Source organism: Geospiza fortis, unplaced genomic scaffold (assembly GCF_000277835.1).
Source record: "Geospiza fortis unplaced genomic scaffold, GeoFor_1.0 scaffold443, whole genome shotgun sequence".
NCBI lineage: Eukaryota > Metazoa > Chordata > Aves > Passeriformes > Thraupidae > Geospiza > Geospiza fortis.
In genome coordinates, this window is record NW_005054335.1 from 155,402 (window position 1) to 174,680 (window position 19,279).

A 19,279-nucleotide genomic window follows, 5' to 3' on the forward strand; every position below is an offset into this window, starting at 1 on the left:
CATTGACTCCTGCAAGTTCTTTCTGCTCCTCTGAGTTTGTAAGTTCTAGGCCAATACATCCTAAATAAGTTGTTCCCTGTACAATGCATGTACTGCTCCTTGATGTCTATGCTGAAGAATTGCTGCAGCAGACATTCTGTTCTGGAGCTTGCTGTTAGCACACTGCATTTTCCCTGAGCTCTCTGGCTCAGCAACTTTATGCCATATGCAGCAATTGAAAGTATTAATAAGGAGTAGGCAGAGTGCTTCATCTCCCTTGGCAGCTTTTTCAACACCAAGCCAATATCAGCAGATGCACAACTAGCCACTGTAAAACAGACTTGGTTTTTTTTCTCTTCTCCTGATGTGTAAAATGAGAAACCCACTGAGGTGTTTAAGGAGCCAGGATCTTTGCTTTATGGCTACAAGCTCCATTGCTGAGGGGACTCAGAGCCTGAGCCTTGTGGGTGTGGAGGGCTCTCCCATCAACTAGACACACAAGACATTTTCCCCTTCTCAAACACAGTTCTTATGGCACCAGCCCTTGCTTCACCACCTTCACATGCCCTTCTGGGTTACAAGGACAGAGCTACAGAGCTACAGCTCTCCCTGCCCAAGGAAACCAACACATATAACTATTGATTAGGGTACCCATGAAGGCAGAAACAGAAATTGTGACAGAATCCATTAGTGTTCTGCTATTCCAATAATACCTTGTTTCAATAACTTTAGTCCTAATGGAGGAAAGATTGCCTACTGACTTGGGACCCACTGGTCCCAATTTCTTTAGAGAAATATAGTTAGAATATGCATTTAAGATTAAAAAACAACAACAACAACAAAACCCACAAAACTGTACCTCCTTCCCCCTTTTATTTTTTTAAATGTTAAAATACTGATGTTGGTTGGAAACAAGGATTTATTTTAGCATCTCTCTGTATATGTCAGAGTATCCACATCCTTATCCAATGAGTTTACTCTTCCAAAAATAATCTGCATTAAATTCACAATGAATTCCATGATTATGACAAAGGTCTTTCAGGAAGAGTTTGCCTTGGCAGGTTTTTTACACCTAGGCAAAACCATAGTAATATTGATTCTTCATTTTAAGACAATAAAATACCCCTTTCTTGTTACAAAAAGATATGTAGTCTGAAACTGCATGTTTTCATCTGAAGCTAAAAGGAAGGGGATCTCATTTCCATGTTGTCTGAAACCACATCCCACTTTCTGTATACTACTGTTCCATAATTTCAGAAAGGATTAATTTTACACAACCTGTTTCACTAACATCCACATATTCACTTTCAAGTTGCTGTAGTATAACACATGGATAATAGACCTTGAGATATTTGAGCTGTAAATGGAAGAGCCAGGTCAACCAGAACTACAGCCAGCAATAAATACAGACTGTGCCTCCCTTCAGTTTTCTTTCCTTCGGATCCACTTTCAGGAAATTTCTTGATCTAATAATTTCATTCATTCAGTCATAATTTATTTCAAAGTTTTGCCCATTTAGGTGCAATATCTCTGTGCTCCTGTATTTGGGTCCTTTTCAAATTAATTACTCCAGTCAGATTCTTATGAGAAAATGTTCCTGAAATGAGTGTCTATGACTGATATTGTTTATAGAGAGTGTGCAACAAAATCAAGGCTTAACAATCTCTGTTTTTTCCACTTTCACATCTTCAAAATACAGCTGTTGTATAACCTTACTAAGATATTCTCTCTTGCTGTTTCATACATCATTTAATATCCCAGTGCACTAAGTGCGACCTTCACTGGGGTGGAACATCAATATTTAGCATAAATATTCCGCTGTGAATATTTTTTTTCTTTTCAATATTATTAATGTAAAAACCTCTTCTTCTCCCAAAGCAAATAAACAGTTTGTTTGATTCCTTCTTTTCTAATATATTTCATGAAGGAACTGATGTCTCCTCCAATCATCTTCACTTTCTTAAACAGGGTTCTGCTTTCCAAGTGTATATATGCAAGTACTAAACATTTCATATGGGAGCTGGTTGATTTAACAATGCAAGTTCACAATTTCTATTGAAAATACCTTATAATAGATGTTCAAAAACAGTTTCACATTCATTTTACACTATGAGGCTATTTTAGCTAATTAGAAACGCATTTTGCATGTTATCAGATATGCATTGATAAAAAGGAAATTTATAATCTAGGAAATTTATAATCTAGGTCTTATTTTTTGGCTTCAACTCATTCCTCTCTCCCTCAGCTCCAATAAATCAAAGAGAAAATAAATGTGTGCATAAAATATGTGGGTGAAAAAGAACCCCTACAATACTAAGGCTTCAATATTTCCATTTATATTTACACAAGAGTAATCTAGTTGCTTAAATGGGAGATCTTTTGCTTGTTTTTAATGTCACATGATGAGGAAATCTCTGTTTTGTGATGCCAAACAAGAAATGCAAATTGAGCCAGCAGATTACTCGGGTAAGGGGTGAGGAGAGAGCTGCCCATGGCCAGATGGGTCAGCGTGAGCCCAGCTGTTACCTGAGCAGCGCTGGTGGGATTCAATCCACCTTCAAGGGATTGTGGCAGCTTAGGACATATATGGTATAAATGATGTGCTGAGAGTGAGATCCACAAATGATTTCGATCAATGTTACACTTGTTTTAAAACACTAAATAATTTATTTAAGTGAAGTAAGAGGTAACAGAGGAGAAGGGAATTTTTACTGTAGCTATAATTCTCAGATGTTTGATAAGTAATGTGTTAAACATCTAGAAGCCAAGAAAGCTGTACCTTTCGTAACATAAAATGGAGCTAATTACCCATGGTTTGCAGTTGAAGAACAATTCCCTGAGTCTCCAGATGCAAATATCTTCATTATCAGATGCCAATGCCATCCCTTTAAAAGACTTGATCTCTGTGTTGAAGAAATGGAACTGACTTTGCAGAGAACTTAAAAAATTGACCACTCCTGGTCGAAAAATACCTTCACTTCTTGGTTTTTAAAGTAATGTTGTAATTCATGCAGTTTGTTTTAAAAGAGATAAATTTTTAAATAGTAGCACATATAAATGTGGTCATACTAGAAAATCCAAATGATATGATTGAATTTGTACCAGGGATGCTCTGGAGTGGAATGGTACCTTTGGCAATACAGAAAGAGGTTGCTGCAGTACTTGTCATGAAGAACTACATGTGGGGGCTAATGCATCCCAATGAGAACAAAAAGCAGCAAAAAGACGCCCCATGACCAGCAGAGGAAAGCAGGTATGGACCTTCTCATCCATACTGAAGGCAAGTGCTCTGCCTTCTTGAGCACATCTGTGGAGAAGCTCTTTATAAGTGGTTCCTAATCATCTGCTCCTTCTCCAAAATAAGTTACTGATAAAGGGTAATATATACTGTTCCCAAACAAGAAAAAAATCTATTTTTAAAACCCCAAATTTTTTATTTCTTTCTTTTTTCTCCGGCATTTATTCAAGTCAGAAGTTAACCAGTAGTCAACTATTGGATCCACACAAAGAAGCAAACATTCAGAAAGTTCTGGGTAATTACCAGAGGTCTTAGTTTTCTTTGTCCAGTCAGAAGCTCAGCCCTCATGATAATACCACACTGTAGAAAACCACAATATTAGAGACACTTTGTGATGAGAAATCAGCAGAATTACTAAAATCTCTCTGCGTGAAAGAACTTTTAAACATTTAACAATAATTCTTCAGATAAAATTTATATTTCTTTATTGGTAAATCTTTAATTATTATGCACTACATGATCTGGAAAATAATTTAATCAAAATCTGTTAGCCTTTGTCACAAAAGCTGTGTATTCCTTTCTCTGAGGTGGTGTTTCTGAAAGTACAATGCCTTTTTCTTCCCATCTAATTTCTTCAGTTGCTCTTTGAATCCTTACTTGCATCCTTTCTTACTTAGTGACAGGTTCCCTAATCTAACCTTATTGTCCAGACAGACAAAAAAATCACTGATGGCTTTAAAGGTGATGCGTGTACAGAAAAAAAAAAAACCCACAAAACAACCCAATCCAAACCAAAATAACAGAACACCCAACCAAAAAAAAAAAAAAAAAAACCAAAAAAAACAAAAAAAAAACAAAAAAAAAAAAAAATTTGAGTTTTCCGTTGCCTGAAAGAAAAAACCCACAAAACAACCCAAACCAAACCAAAAAAACAGAACACCCAACCAAAAAAAAAAAAAAAAAGCTGAAAATGACTAAAATAAACATCTTCATTAATATTAATTAGTAAGTGAAATATTAGGGCGGATCATCAAGAGTGTGAAGCAGACTATTCTGTTTTCTGCTGATAATTTAGTTCATTGTTTCAGTGCCTTCTATGTTATTTCTACTTTTAAGATCTCACTTTATCTGTGTCACACTAACTTTTCCTATCTTAGTCTTATCTTCCTCTGAAGTATATAAACTCAGTATACAAGCACAATAGAGCTCTTTTGTCATCTTTTTCTCTATTTTCCTATCTCTAATGTGTTATTTCCTTATTAGGAATAATTGCTTTCTTATTTGAGTACAGCTTATGTTTACACAGTACCATTCCTATCATTAATTTCCTTATAATGAGCTGAAAATATTGTTGATAATAATTTTGAACCAGAAACTCACCAGATCCTATCTTGACAGAAATTTCGAGTGGAAAAGGAATGTCTTGCCAATATTTGGAAACTTAAGCTAACTACAGCTTTTTCCTTCCCAACTCTGCCCTGTGAAGTCTAGGAAACTTCAGCTAATTATTTCATAACACAGCTCATACCACATTCATGTAATCAGAAAAGGACGTGTCTCATTTCACTTTCAAAAAGGGCCAGCACTGGTGTTGCTTGAGCTTCAGTTAACATTCTGAGAGGTGCTTGGGGTATTTTGATAGGTGTTACCTATATGTAAATGACAGCTGCTGTGTTTTCAGCCCAGGCTGGAAAAGCAGGGAGGGTCTCTGGTCTCCTGAAAAGACATCTGCTGGGAGGGCATTGGGTAAGTGAGTACAAGTAGCTGCACTCAGTAGTTACATGAAGGAACTGTTATGGATGCTGACTTCACTTACAGAGAAAAAGCATTTTTCTTATTTTTCACATTTTTTTCAGCTGTTTCCATGGCACAGTCTCATCTGCCCCTGAAGCATCCCTTTTGGTAGTCCTCGTACTAAAAGCTTTAAGTTGTTTTAAGTTAAGAGCAGCACTGGAGGAGCAGGATCAAGTGTTTTAACTTTGTGCTATTAGCTTTAGTGCTCAGGTTTTCCTGAAAGTTTCACGTGAAGAAGACAGGTCTTGTGTTCTTTGAAGCCTGTTGAAATCAGGTGTCTTCTTGTGGACTTCACTCAGCATAATATCAGCCTGGGAAGTTATTGTAAGTTTTATATCTTTTTTTCCCTCAGGCAGTCAGGCCAGGCCTCACCGACACTTCTGCTGTGAAAGGATCAAGTTTTTTGGTATCTTCTCAACAGAAAGGTGCTCACAAATTCAATTCAATGAGCTCAGCTGCAAACACTGCTAATGTAATAGTAAAGAGATACATTGATTTTCATAAGAAACAACAACAAATTCAATTAGGTATGTTTAAATGTTATACATAATTTCAAATAGAATTAAACAGCCTCTGATATTTTTCATGACAAGACAAAATATAAATAAATTCTCAAATGTCTGGTTAAGAACTTATAGTTAACTTAGAAACTGAAATTTCTTTATCCATAAAAGTCTAACAAATTACAGTTCTTTAAATTGCTTTAGAGAATATTAAAAATAAATCTGTTAATTTGTTAAATATGTTTGTTTATATGTAATTAACAATTACCATGTACTTAATTCTGTAGATTCACAGAGCTTAAAGTAAAACATTATGATCAGCATTGCATCAGACCCTCAGCATCATATGATCTTGATGTAAAGGGGCTGGTAGACTTCATCATATCCCTCAGTGAAGCATTTCAGTATTTAGCTATGTATTCCTTTACAAATGTTAGCTTTTACCCAGTGTGAATTTCTTTGCCTTCAGCCTCCAACTAATAGATATGACTGTGCTATTTTCTGCTCAATTAAGGAACCGTTAAACAACCATGTACTGTTATGTCAGCCCAGAGGGAGTCTGACTAACAGAACATATGCTGAAATTTTGATGTGCCTTAGACCATGTTAATTTTTCCTATGGCTTCTCTCCATGTGGTGAAATCAAACTTCACTTAATGAATGTTTCTGGAGTACCAAGGACCAAGAGAATTCTCCTGGGAACGTGGAGGCCCAGCTGAGCTCTGCTGACACAGCAAGCTGAAACACCCAACAGGTATTGTTTCTATATTTTGGAGGCACTGCAGGTTGGGCAAATTTAAAGTAGTGAAAAAGTTCAATGCTCTTGTTCCTGTCCTATTCATTGAATAAATTAAGGAAAAAATGGTAAGAGGGTGAAATACAATTTTTGCAATACAAAGGCAAGTCAGCTTTCATTTTTAAGTTCTTTCATACACTAAAATTATAGTTTTGATTTCACTTACTAAGGAAACTACAGACTGTCACTCTACCACAATCCACAACTTCAAAGTCTAGTAAAATCACAGAGGATGAAAAATTATTCAGAAAGATCAGTCAAGCAGAAAAGATAGGAAAAAAAACACTGAATAAAATACATACAGACAATTCTGCAGAGTGTATTTTGTACTCTCTTAAACCCAGTATCTCTGGGATTAATTATTTCGTGGGTGTAGTATATATCCATAGGAAAATTGGATACAAGTATTTCTGTGTTTCTTTTGGCTTGAAATGCCAAAACAAGCATATATGTAATACTTCTTCTTCTGTAAGTAATATAGAGATGCAGTTTTGTGAGTACTAAGTGCTATGAGTATTGTGAGTATTGTGAGTAAAAATTTTCAATTTTTAAAATCAGGATGTTAGGTTGCTATATAGTGCTTTCTCTTTTTTGGACCTTTAGGGCTGGAATTCACCAAATGAAGCATTTCCTCTGATCACGTGTACTTTGCTTTTCCTTTCACCAAAACAACATTTTTCATACTCCTACATCATAACATTTTCATCATTAAATTCAACTTTAGAAGATGGGTTTATAAAGTCTCAAAAGTCTTTGTAAAAGTCTTTATAAAAATATTTTTTCATAAAAAGGAATAGCAAAATATTGCACTCACCTTCAAACAGCAAAGCACAGTTCCAGGGTGTGCATTGACACTGTCTCTTGTCTGTGTTTAAAAGTATGTGAATGCTTAAACAGCCTTGAAACTCACATGCAGCTATTACTTACTGCCATATTTTCACAGTATATTTCTTTCCAGTGATAGACATTCCTTTAACTCTCTTTGCCATTCATATAAATCAATGCTTTTCCAGTTGATCTGCAGCTAGTCATAGCAGGACTTACTTCAGGGTGTTACAATAAACATGTGATGTCTTCTGCATTATTTTAAACAAGTAAAATGTTGCACTGTTTTGGTTTTTTTTTTAACTACACAGACAACAGTGTCATGTCAAGCTTTGATAATGATAAATAAGTGTGGTTCCTGTTCCACTTGCTTTCCAAAGACAGCGCTTGAGTTCTCTTCTATTTTCTAATTATTCATTGAAAGTGAAAAGAAATGGCATGCTCTAGAGAGAAGAGAATAGAAACAGAAAAAACATGATAGATGTTTTCTATTCTTTGAATTCCTGACATTGCTTGATGCTTTTCTTATCTCATTATCAGCTGTCAAGAAACAAAAAAACAAAAACAAAAATAAGCCAAATAAGATAAAAACAAAATAAAAGCCCCAAATAAACAAACAAACAACTCCTCCCAAAAAACCCAAACCCTTCAAAATAGCATTCTCTTTCAGGAAACAAAATCTTAACTAAAACATTGATTATGTTCTGCTTTCACACTATAGTAACCTCATATGTCTTGCCTGTACACAGTCCCTATAGGAGGAGGCAGGATTAAGAAGGAGTGCCTTCTGTCTTTACTAATGGACTTAGTGCAGCCTAAACAAGAATTCAGGCCTTGATCTCTGAAATACAAGTGCACAGCTCCATTTCAGTGATTCTGAAATCAGGCAGGAAATTTCTTGGATTATTTAATTGAATGTCCCTTTCATTAAATGCACAAACTATTAGAAATGGTCACATCACTCTCTCTCTTTCTCTGTCTCCTCCCCACCCTTCCTCTCTCACCATTATTGTTCTTCACACACACAACTGTATATCTTTCACTATTTGTTGCTTCCGTTTTTTATACAATTCTATGTAGTTAATCTCAGATCTAGTGAAACTACCATTTCCCTGGGAAGATTGTTTCAATGGCCAGTTCTCACTGCAAACTTTTTTCCATTGGAATCTCACCAGAAGTAACTTGTACCCATTATCCCTTCTCTTCTCCATGTGACTCCTTGAAAAATGTGAGTCTCCATCTTCTCTTGCGGGAGGCCTTATCCTCATATTACAATATTTAAGGATAGCCACCCTACAAATACTGTAACATGGGGATAAGGCCTCCCCTAAACTTTCCTTTCTGCAGGCTGAACAAACCCAGTTCCCTGAGCCATTCCTCACGTGCCAGGCTTCCCAGCCCTGTGATTGCCTTTGTGGGGCCTCTCCAGCCTGTCCACATCCATGTTGTGCACCAGGGGCCACAGGTGTGGCCTGACAAGCACTCTGTGGGGTGGGATAAGGACTTTAGGCTAAGAGACAAGGATTTTATCTCTGCTGGTGAGGCCCTTGTTGGAGCCACCTAGGATCTGCTCCCTTTCTGTGCTGCAGGAACACACTGGGCACTCAGATGGAGCAGAGTCCACCAGGAACACCAGGCTCCTTCCCACAGAGCTGCTCCCAAGCTGGGTAGATCCCTGGCTGTGCTGCACTCCTGGACTAAGGTTTTGCTTTTCCAGGTGCAAAAGCTTACACTTGTCCTCACTGAACTTCATGATGTTCTCATCAGCCCACTATTCCAGCTTATCCAGGTCTTTCTGCAGGCACTCCATTCCCAAGTGTCCACTTCCCCACATAGTTTGCTAATGTCATTGAACTTTATATGTGGACACTTGATCCCATCTTCAGATAAGTTTGCCAAGCACAATTTGCCCTTGGGGAATCCATGCTGGCTCCCCCAGTCATGTGTTTCACCTGACATGTGACAGCCCCCAGGAGAATTCCTTCCTTAACCTTCCCAGGGGCTGAAGTAAAATGGATGTCTCCATATTTTCCTGGATCCTCCTTTAAGCTCTTCTTGTAGGTGGGGATGACATGAACCTTCTTCCAGTCTCCTGCAACATTACTTGATCTACATGACTTCCCAAAGATTAGGGAGAGTGGCCTCACAATGACATGAGATCCAGTCTTGACCCCTTGGGGGGATATCATCAGAGCCCCTCGAGTCGTATAGGTCAAGCTCCAGCAACAGCTCACACAGCAACTCTGCCTTCACTGACAGCAGATCTGTGTTTGCATCAGCCAGGGTTTTTGTTCCCGACACCTGGGGCCCAGCAGTGCTGGTAAAGACACATGAAGAACGTGTTGAGAATCTCTACCTTTCAAATGACGAACTCAACTCCCCTGTTAACATCCTGCCAATATTTTGGAAGGTTTTTGTCCTTCTGTACAACAAGAGGTGCAATTCTTACCCGGGAAGGAATGGCAGATATAGCTTTCCCTTCTTTAGGCTCATATCCGTTTAGTTTAATAAAATCAATAAAATTACAGTGTGAGAATTATGCTGATGACAACATGACCAAATGTTAGACAAACAGACGAGAGGTCAACCTGCATCTGCCCTACCTGAGGTGCTGGTTCTCTTCTCACCAACTTAAGAAGTGGGAACATGAGAGGCAGGGAAGAAAAGGTCATGTTTTTTGTGCTCTGATGCATAGTGTCACTGATCTCACTGCTGCCATGTGAAATGCTGCTGGCAGTGACACACACATTGATGCTGTGCGACATTCACGCCCTCCACCCTCTCCCTTGGCTTCTTCCATTCACCCTCCCATCGAGACTCACTTAAAATGATATTCTGCATGTGATTGCAAGACTTCAAAGATTCCCTGATTGACCCTTCCTCATCTGATATGCCATCAGAAATCCAAGGGCAGACATCTGGAATTGTCCTTGAAGCCACAGGCCCCCACAGTTGCATGCTGAGAGCTTTCATTGTCACTGTTTAATAAGGGTCTCGTTAAATGTTTACCCCAAACAAGCTTGCTCAGCAACACTAATCATGTGCCAAGAACAGGTTTTAAAAATTTTAATATAGCAGGGTAACTGTCACTGATAAACAGATCGTGTCAATACAGTCCCATCTGATAAAACTGCTATTCTTGTGCACTCTCTGCCCAAGAAATGAGACAAAAGGAAATGCCTATCGCTCTCCAGATATAAGGAACAGAGTCCTACATATTTTTCCTGAGTCACACTCAAGGTAGATAATGTAGGCAAAAGTAAAAATATGAATACTTCTAAATGTACAGGCTAGATTTTGAAAAAGGAGTCCTCAGCCTTGGAAGTGGAAATGCTGATGCCTGATGATTTATGTATCCTGAAAAGGAACTGATGCCTTTGAACATTTTACATTTTTGTGAGCTAAGTGGCAAAAGACAGCTCAGCAACAAGCAGTCATTTGTAAGAACGCTTGTTCCATTTTCTCCTTCTATGTATCCTAGTAATTTGCATTACTCTGGAGATGAAGGTAGACTTTATGGTGCTCTGGACATCCAAGCCATGCACTGCTTTACTAAGTGTCTGTATTCCAACCTTCTGATGTAATTAAGAATGTTCCTGGGAGGAGACCCCTGCTCTAATTGCTTCTAGAATTTAGTCAAACTTCTGTTCTCCTTCCTGACATTTCCATGTCTCTGACAAGCTGTTTCCCTCCCTTTAAATTAAGTGTAAATCATTCTTGAAGTCCCATCAAATGAAACAGTTCATTGTTATCAAATGAGACTTTTATGTTGAGCAACACTGAAAAGGAAAGGTTGGTCTCAGAAATCATGTATGTTTGCAGCTATAAATATTTTAGGCATCTTGAAAGGACGAAACCAAATTGGATGGAAAGGATACATTAGGCACAGAGAAAATCTTTAACGTAGGTAACAGATTATGTAATTTTTTCTCAGTAAGTTCATATTTGGCACTGTAAGTTCATGTTTGGCACTGCAGTTGATTTTCACTGGATCTTGTCTGGAGGCGCTATTATATTGTTCATTTAGTTTGTACTGAGTGATTTTTTATCCATACTGCATAAACTAAGATTCAAAATTATAAGCATGCTGGAGATTAAAACAGTGATTGACACATTATTAAATAAATTTGCTTATACAGGTGGCATAAAGAAAGTCCTCAGAACCTGCAAGCATCTTTAAGAGTTTTATTAAATGCCTTTCATCATTCTTCAGGAATTATATGTCAATCATACTAAGCAATGCTCTTATAGAGTTTTAGAAGCCTTATCATTCTTCTCTTGTAAGAATTAGTTATTTTACATCAAGATATTAATTTCATTGGAGAAAAATGGGCCAGGCCACTGACCACATTATAGTGACTCTTGGGAGACAAAGCATTCATTGGAGAGCTGGAGGCTCAGATAGGTTTTAGAAGAGTTTTCATCATCAGTCTTTATCTGCTATAAATTTTGGAAACAACTAAGATGAAAAGTCATAGTGTCCTAAAAGGGGAAAAACAAAAGTTAGAAAGACTATTTTGAGCAATACTAGTTCAGGCTGACAGACAGTGAGACACTTGAAATGCTTCATTAGAGCTTCAGCACTTCAGGACTGTAGGTAGGACAGAGAGCTCTTAGGAACTGACAATCTGGGTGGCCATTGCAAAGCTTTGCTAAAACTGCACCTTCAGGATTTCTCTGGTCTGTTGTGCCAGAAGCTACCCCAGTATTCCTGATCCCTGTAGTCCATCCCTGAAGGAGACACGGCAGCGCTTCAATCCCCTGTTCATCTAGGTTCTTCTCCCAAGAAAGATCTGTGCTCATGAACAGAGGGCTGGAATGAGCTGCTATGTGAGCTACCCACACAGGGCTGGCAGGTAGGCTGAGTGCACTTTGGAGTATGTGTTGCTCAAAATGAACATTTATTTTGAGTATGACCCTCTCACAAAGCAGACAAGTCTTCATTTCTTAGAGAAAATATGTCTCTTGATACAATCATTACTCATGAGGAGATTTAAAATTACTTTCCCCATAATTTCCAACCTTTGCTCCTTGGTGTCTGTAAACTGCTTGCTGAGCAGCCCATAGAGAATACAGAGCAATGATTACAAAATGGATTGTAATTAAATTAAAACAGAGTGTGATGGGTTTTTTTTTTCCAGAACTTACAGCATGCAGAAAAGAAATTCAATGCGAGAGAAGTGTATATACAGAGTGGTTTACCTCTGTGCCTCTAACTTGGCAACAGCTAGAGACTCCAGGCTTCAGGCTGCTCTTCGTCAGCAGTTTGCCATCACTACTAGCACAATAGTACCTTCTTCATGCAAGGGCTATTAGTTTGTCCTCTTCTCTGTCTTGACAAAGCAGCCCTGTCAGAAGAGTCAGGTTACAAGACAACATGTCCTGTCTGTGATGAAGCTGCTTTATATGTATATATCTATATTTATATCTATATATATGTATGTATATCTCTCTCTCTCTATATATATATATAAAAATGTATATATATATATATTTATGTATCTTTTCCTAAGCAACATATGACGGGACTTCTTATATTTCTATTTCTTATGTCTACTTGAAGAAAAGGGAAAAGCTTTTGCAACTCATCTGGATACTGTTGTTTGGACTGAAGCTGATACAGCCCTAGACTTTTGCAGTGAAACAAGACAAATCCCATGATAATTAGTAGCTCCCTTATAGAATGGCCCTAGTTAACGCTAATTAATTACACTGGTATTGATAGGAAATACTGCTCACACTGCTGTGTATTTCAATAGCACATGTACCTTGCAACCCTTCAAATGTTGACCTTCATTCAAGGCCTGATTATTGATACTATTTCCTATATTGTTGTGAATAGTAACAGTGTAGTTGAATCTCTCTTTTAACTTATCAGAGACGCAGACAAGCTGGACTGGATTTCACCAGCCACTTTCCACTAACCTCTGGCCAGAGGACAGGATCAGCTGTATTTTAAACATCTCTGACAGTGAACCATTCAATCCTTTCTTAAAGATCTACAGAAAGGGAGTATGAGAATAAGAGAAGCATTAAAGCTATTAAAATTAAAATAACTGATATTTTTTATTTCCTTCTGACATCAAAGATTTATAGTTTATCAAAGATTTATAGTTTTATCAAAGTAAGAAATTAGATTGGTTTGATACAATTTGTTCTAGAAAAGTCACCTCATGGAGATGTTTGTTGTTCATTTTCCTAACAAATTTTAGCTTTCAAATAAACAGCATGTTTGCTTTAGTACTTTTTCAGGAGCTGAAGCTAGGCTTACCATTCAACAGCTCTAAGGTCCTGCTGTTTTCCCTCCAAAGAAAGGATGGCTATTGTCTTTTCTAGTGATGCACTATGCTCCCTGTACTCTGTAAGTTCTCAAAGATAAGCACAAAAATGCTGAGACTACACTGATTAGTTCTTTAAGCCTCTCAGTATTTCATCAGGCCCAGCCAGTGAGTGAATGGTTCATTACCAGAAGGGGAGCTTTTACCTCTTTCACTGGTTATCAGTGTCTGCTGCGCTGCAGCTAACCTTTTAACAGAGGTCAGATGCAAGAGGTTTTTTGAACATTTTACCCTTCTCTGTGTTATCTGTCAAAACCCCACTGAATTTGATGGACAGCAGAATAATTTTTTGCTTGCTCTGCCTTTTATTGGCAACATCCCTTAGAGATGCTTTTTCCTACACGAAATTCTTTGCAAATTTTATCTTATTCTTCATAGTCTTTCTGATTTTCCTTCTACAATTTCATCTTTATATTTTTAAATATCCAGAAATCTGCATTACATCCCATTGTAGAATTCCCTTGGGTCTAAGGTCAATGAAAAGTGCAGGATTTAACCATGTCAACCCATTTTCCCCTACCTCAGCTGGGAAGTCAGCATGCATGATTCCTTGCTGATCACTGGGGGAACTGCCAGTTCTCTTTCCCCCTCACACCATTTCCCAGAAAATCTAGGTGGTTTGGTTTGGGGAGATGCAATAAAGTAAATTAATACTTCAGAGCTGCCAAAGTAAGGAAAGACCATCTCTTTCCCGTGGCTATACACTCTTGTCAGATCTCGTGCCAGCCCTGGCAGCTGTTCAATCCTGAAATATTGAGTAAGCCAGCAGGAAATTGGGTTAGTTTTCTGAGATTTTGCTGAGTTTAACTGACTTATGAAGGAATTTTACATTTGCCTGAATGAGTAGATTGAGTGGCCAGGGCTGGAGTGAAGGGACGATGGAACAACTGGAGATGACACCATATGTTGTGGGGGGAGAAATGTAAAAAGGCAGATATTATACCAAACAATGGTATGAGTTACTTAAGCCATCTTTGCAACATTTGTAGTCTTCTTCCTTGGAGTGGCAAAGTGCAGGTTAGGCAGAAGTGAACTAATTTAACTTTTAAAATGAGCCATGTTTTATAAGTAAACATATTAGTGTGGATAATCTGCAGCTCTTTTCCTATTTTTATCCTATTTGACTAACTGAAAGCAGTCTTAAAATTATTTATATGCAATTACTCTTCCGTGAACCTCAATTCTAACGTCTAAAATTGTTGCCTGCTATTCTACAGTGGTGTTCATCAATAAAGAGAGTATTGCAACCTGTGCTTTCCTCAATGATAGCAAGTATACTGATAACTGCTGAGAGGAAATAATAATGAAGAAATAAGATAATTTTTCTAATTGTTCCACCTGAAGAAAATTAATTATTTGTATTCATCCTAGGACAATGGAAGTGACACCATACAACATTATATCTTCCTTTGTATCAGAAAAAAAATTGCAGAATGGAAAAGCTTAAGCATAGTGAAGATTCCTTCGAATGAGTTTGTGCTAAAAGACAATCCTGATTGGGCTAAATGACCAAAAAAATTAACAAAATTAATCTATTTTAATATCTATCATGTTTCCAACTGAATTTATGAATATTGAATCTATTAAACACTGTGAACTAGTTCAGTGCCCCACAACCAAAGACCAATATGTTCACTTTAAAGTAACTACACCATCTAAAGATAAACAGACCCAGGAAAGAAAAGATGATTCTTTCTTACCCAGAACAGGATGAATATTATCAAGATAAAATATTATTTGTTATCTGGGACAACCCTTATTATCTCAGAAGAGTTTTGGGCACAAGCAGTGCTCAGACTGTCCTCTGGTGTATGTCAGGTTAGATGTATTTTGTCCACAAGAAATGTGACTCACTTCTGGTGTCGTTGTCCTAAAATATTTTAAGGTCTCTGTTTATCACAGCGTTGTAAGTACGCTTTTGAGTACAAACATACTTGCCTGTATCTTATGTACAACTGAAATAAAGGGAATTCTGTTTGTATATGAAAAGCAGAGAGATAAAAACATCCTTTTTATTACTCATGTATGGAATTCAGGCCTCCTCTGTGATCATGAATGAAAAAAAAAAATGTAACACCTGTAAACCCCAACGAGCTATCTCAGACTAACTCAGTGTGTAACACTAACAACAGCACTTGCTTACAAGACGTTCTTTCAAGAATTATATCTGGCTAATGAATTAATACATGAATAGAGCAAAGAGATTAAAAAATCCTTTTAACCAGTGTTAGACTTAATAAAAAACTAGTTTGCTGGTGTAGAACAGTATCATTAGCCCATAGTTTGTTAGTTAATAAAAAATAGGGCTCTGACATTTCTTCAGTGTTGAACTATTCATCAAAATATTGAACATTGTTCTGTAAATAAAACCCAAAGAAGAAAAACAGTGAGGGAAAACCCCAAACTGTCCCAGAGATGTGCAGAGATCCCTGTCTGGGATCTTGTTCTGTGATGAAACTCAAAGCTATATTAATTGATTCTGGATGTTCTTTAGCCTGACTTGTTACAGCCAAACTGGTCTAGAAAATAGAGCAGTTACTCTGTAATTCTAAGTCTGCAATATGCAAGCAAAAGACTTGAAATTAGGAATAAGTCCCTCCAATATGACCTATCCTCACATTCAAAGGAACTGATCAATAATTATGTTTGTCTATTCTGCATATTATTACATCCTATCAGTATAATCTAATTAGCATTGTCTCAAATTTCATAGGATTATTCTTTCAAACGGTAAAAAAAAATTAAAGCTTAGAGAAGCTGACAACCTATTAATGAAAATATCAAGACTTGTAACAAATTAAACATGGTAATATCAGCCCTGGAATTATGTTTATAGTCTATTTACAGGGACTTGCAATATACAAATTTCTCACAGTGGACTTTCTTAGGCCTCCTTTGTTCTTTAATTCTTCATTTGGTTTGTCATTGTAGTACTGTCAAAACAGCCAAGTGTTTGACATGAAACTAGTCATTCAAACAAAGTTCGCACAAGTGGGTGCAAGAGATTCTCATCTGCTCAATCTTAGGTAGAATATAAAAGAAAATAATTTGATGAAAACTTTTACTAGTGATCCTAATCATATATTGCATGGAAATTTAGACAATTATTTGGTTTTATTTTTGTTTTGATGACAAGAAAGTCTAGAGATAATGCAGCCAAAGCTTTTGTATTTAGAGAGTTTAGTAATAGAGAAAACAGCCAGAAGGATGAAGCACCATAGCCCCAAAAATTTCAGCTTGTTGACAGAAACATCAAAGAATGATTAAAACACAGTAAGGACTGCTATCTAGGAAAAAAATACAATGAGTTACTTTTACATATACATCCCTAGCACATCAGTAAAGTAATAATAAAAATAAGGAACATACTTTTTCCTTTGGTATTTTTTAGACTTTCTCTTATGACTATGATGTTTTTATATGCAATGTTCACTTTGTCTGCCTTAAAAGAGAATACCATGAAGAATTCATCATTCACCAATGAGCCAAAAATTGTGATACATTATTTAAGGAAATATGGTTTTTGTCTCTCTTTGTGTGTTAACTCTTCTCCATACATTTCAGTGATTTTCTGATCACTGAAACATATAATTCTTGTTAATATATTTTCAAACACAAGGGAGTTTGTAAAACTTAACAGCCTCATTTGGGGGTAATTTTTTCTTCTATTTATCCCAAAGACACAGTAAAAATACTTTAGACCTCTAAAACCTTTAAAATGATGGTGTTGTCAGCAGCAATTGGCCATTAAGAAAATATATCTTCCGGCCATGGCCAAATACTCCAAGGTTCAGGGAAAGTTTGGTATTGTAGGGCTGAGAGGGCTGAATAGAAGAGGTTGCTGATATTTGGTTTTGCACTTAAAAAACTGCCACAGTTGTGTATCTCTTTACACTTACCTCTTTATTTGTACTACCAAAGTAAAATCAGCTCTTCCTAAAAGGACCTTTGCAGTTAGACTTTCAGGGCAGCAACACATGATGTGCTACTCTGTACTTGCACTAACTCTTGTTTATGGAGGGACTACAGCCCTTCAGCCCTAGAAGCTCACACCCACATTTAGTGCACCAGAAAACTTCACATCCTAATGAAATATGGGTGTAAATTATTTTTCAAATGCATAAAAAGGAGGTGGAATGTCAGAAAAGCAGGGCAAACTGATTGTTATCTTTCAGCCTAAAAACACATGGGATTTGTACCTCAAGCAGGATACTACTAAAGTTTGTTGGGCGCAAACACTGCAGAAAGGCTAGTGTTATTTCACAGAATATCACCATGGTTAGCATAAATAGGTAGTCGTGAAATAGCAGAAGCTGTTTTGAGAACATTTAAACAGTCTCAATCACTTCTTAGATTCTATTCAGTGTGTTGTTAAAGGTGCTGCATATTTTATGGACAACTCCATTTATTTCAGGTTGGAGCCACTTAGCAATTTTTGTGGGATATATTTGCAAAAATATTTGTCACTTATTGATCTCAGTTTCATAGGTGATTTGAATTTTGGTATAAGCTTGCCTGCTTGGAATCTGACTTCATATATTATTCATAAATAATGTATTGCTCTTTATAATTTATAATAAATTAAAATCTAATGTAATGTGGCACCTAGTACAAAGAGATCAATCTAAGAATTTTGAAGGCAGAAACTGAAATGAAGAGGAGGTTGTTGCCTCACATCTGAAGATCTGCTGAAGTGCATCATGACCGCACAATTCTTGTGCAACACTGGAAGTGAGCTGCTTGTCCTTGATCTTGAAGACTGATGCGTTTGTTTCTTGAAATGTGTGATGTCTGGCCTCATTTGCCATCTGGTATCCAGAGGTAGGATTTAGGATAGGAAGACTCTGCAAGAGGATCTGGACAGGCAGGATCATATGCCAAAGCCAGTGGTGTGAGGTTCAACAAGACCAAAAGTTGGGCCCCGTCCTTGGGTCATAACAAGACAACTCCACAGGCTGGGACAGAGTGGCTGGAAAGCTGCCCAGAGTGCTGGTGGTGCTGGTGACAGCAGCTGATCATCAGCCAGGGTGTGCCCAGATGGCCAAGATAGCCAAGGGTATCCAGGCCTGGATCAGCAATGGTGTGGCCAGCAGGACCAGGGCAGTGCCCATCCCCCTGGGCTGGGCACTGGTGAGGTCTCATCTCAAATCCTTCGTCCAGTTCTGGGTCCCTCACCACTACAAGAAAGAAATTGAGATGCTGGGGTCAGTCCTGAGAAGAGCAATGGAGTGTGGGGAAGAGTCCATAGCACAAGTGCTGTGAGGAGCAGCTGAGGGAGCTGGGGGTGTTTATCCTGGAGAAAAGGAGGCTCAGGGATGATCTCGTATCACTCCCTACAACTGCTTCAAAGGAGGCTGTGGCCAGGTGGGGGTCAATCCCTTCTCCCAAGCAGCCAGAGACAGGACAAGAGGAAATGGCCTCAAGTTGTACCTGGTGAGGTTCAGGTTGGACACGAGAAAAAATTTCTTCATAGAAAGGTTTGTCCAGGCCTGGATCACCCTAGGTGGGTGATGAATTTATCAACCTCTGCAGATGTTTAAGGAAAGGCTGGACATGGCACTTAGCCTTATGGTCTAGTTATCAAGGTGATGATTGGTCAAAGCAATAGACTCAATGACATTTGAGGTATTTTCCAGCCTAAATGGTTTTGTTAATATGTGCTCTCTCAGCACAGACTAAACAGCAGGGCCATCTCTTCAGAACAGCAGGTTGCATCTTCCTATTGGGAAAAAATAATCACTGCAGTAGAACCACAAGTTTAAGTATCAAGCTCTGCAGGATGGTAGGGTGGTTTACCAGCAGTTTA